We start from the raw sequence: 1,333 nt of genomic DNA on the forward strand, positions 1-1,333 counted from the left end.
AATTTTTACTTATTTCTAGATAGTTTTTCCAGTGCATAAGTTGCTATTGTTTGCAATATTGGGATTTCTTGTTGAGTTCTTCTGTTAATAAAGCATTCACCTTAAATCTCCTGTTTTGAAGTTCCCTCTGTATCTTCTTTCACCCTTTTCTATTTTTCACTTTTCTCCTGTGCCATATTTCTTTTATATAGGAGAAGTGTTTTTTTTTTTTCTTTTTTACTTTTTTTATAAGACCTAGGTGCCAACTTCCTGTTTAATAAGGAGCTGGCCCGATGGAAAAGCAAAGTCAAAATCCACAGCTTCCCGTCTTCTTCCTTCTAAACCCACATTCCCTTACACAGAAAAACAACTGCAGGGGAGGAAAGTCGTCTCCTTTCATTAAACCTGTAGTTAACAACAATAAATGAGGAGTCCAGATTGTGTTGTGACCTTTGCAGAAGTCATTTGTAAAGAGTGACACTTGGATGATAACATGGCCGGTGTAATTTACAGTGTACAGGACCCCATCTTGAGTGATGAAGAGAGATGATTCGCTCTCACACACAAATCTGTTGACAGCCATATGAGCACATCAGTCTCTGCTCTGTTATTCATACAGACGTTGCTGTGTATGTTTCTGTCATCCTACTGCTGCAGTTAATGCCTTACTAGGCTGCACTGGCTCTGAATGAGATACCAAATGATTCTTGGGAATTCTTGGGTTCCCTGGGGCAGATATGGATAAACAATGTTATGAACCATATAAAATAGATTTTTTTTCAAATATCAGACCTGTGTTTTAATGTTAAGATAGCAAATGCCTCATTTTGTGAAGGAGCAACATAGTCGGCACAGTAAAACTAATTATCATCGCTGTCTCATTCAGGTCATAATAACATTTATTGGACCAACAATTTCTTTGTGCAGCACAATTCACTTTTTATGTGTTTCCCTGATTAATAATTGCCCCAAACATGAAATAATAATAAAAGTTTTCTCACATATTCAACCTTTTTTCCTCTCAGTGTGTTAAGGCGACATAAAGTGAAAATAATAGAAGATTTTAGGGTCTATTATCCATAATGTTCGTACTTATGTCTCTCGGGGGGAACATTAGCTGAATCAGCAAACAATTAAACAAACTAAGAGGCAGTAATAATACAAAGTCAGCACAGCAGAAAACAAAACAGTAAAATAAAACTGCTTGACTGAAAAGTGAGATTACAACGAAATTGTTAGAACCCAATGAAAATACTTTAGCAGAAATATAAATAACTTATTCTCAATCAGGCAAGATAAGCATGCAAAAGCATTTTATATACAGGAGTCCCCGGATCAATTTCAAATTCTTTGT

The 1,333-nt window shown here is 35.7% G+C and overlaps 1 protein-coding gene across 2 annotated transcripts in view; it reads right to left on the reverse strand.

Moving 5' to 3' along the window:
• Positions 1-1,333, reverse strand: part of LOC107083026 (carboxyl-terminal PDZ ligand of neuronal nitric oxide synthase protein-like) — a 184,185-nt gene that overhangs the window by 38,549 nt on the left and 144,303 nt on the right. The gene's annotated exons all lie outside the window — the stretch shown is intronic.

The sequence above is a fragment of the Cyprinodon variegatus genome, unplaced genomic scaffold (genome assembly GCF_000732505.1).
Source record: "Cyprinodon variegatus isolate N-32 unplaced genomic scaffold, C_variegatus-1.0 Scaffold67, whole genome shotgun sequence".
Lineage (NCBI taxonomy): Eukaryota > Metazoa > Chordata > Actinopteri > Cyprinodontiformes > Cyprinodontidae > Cyprinodon > Cyprinodon variegatus.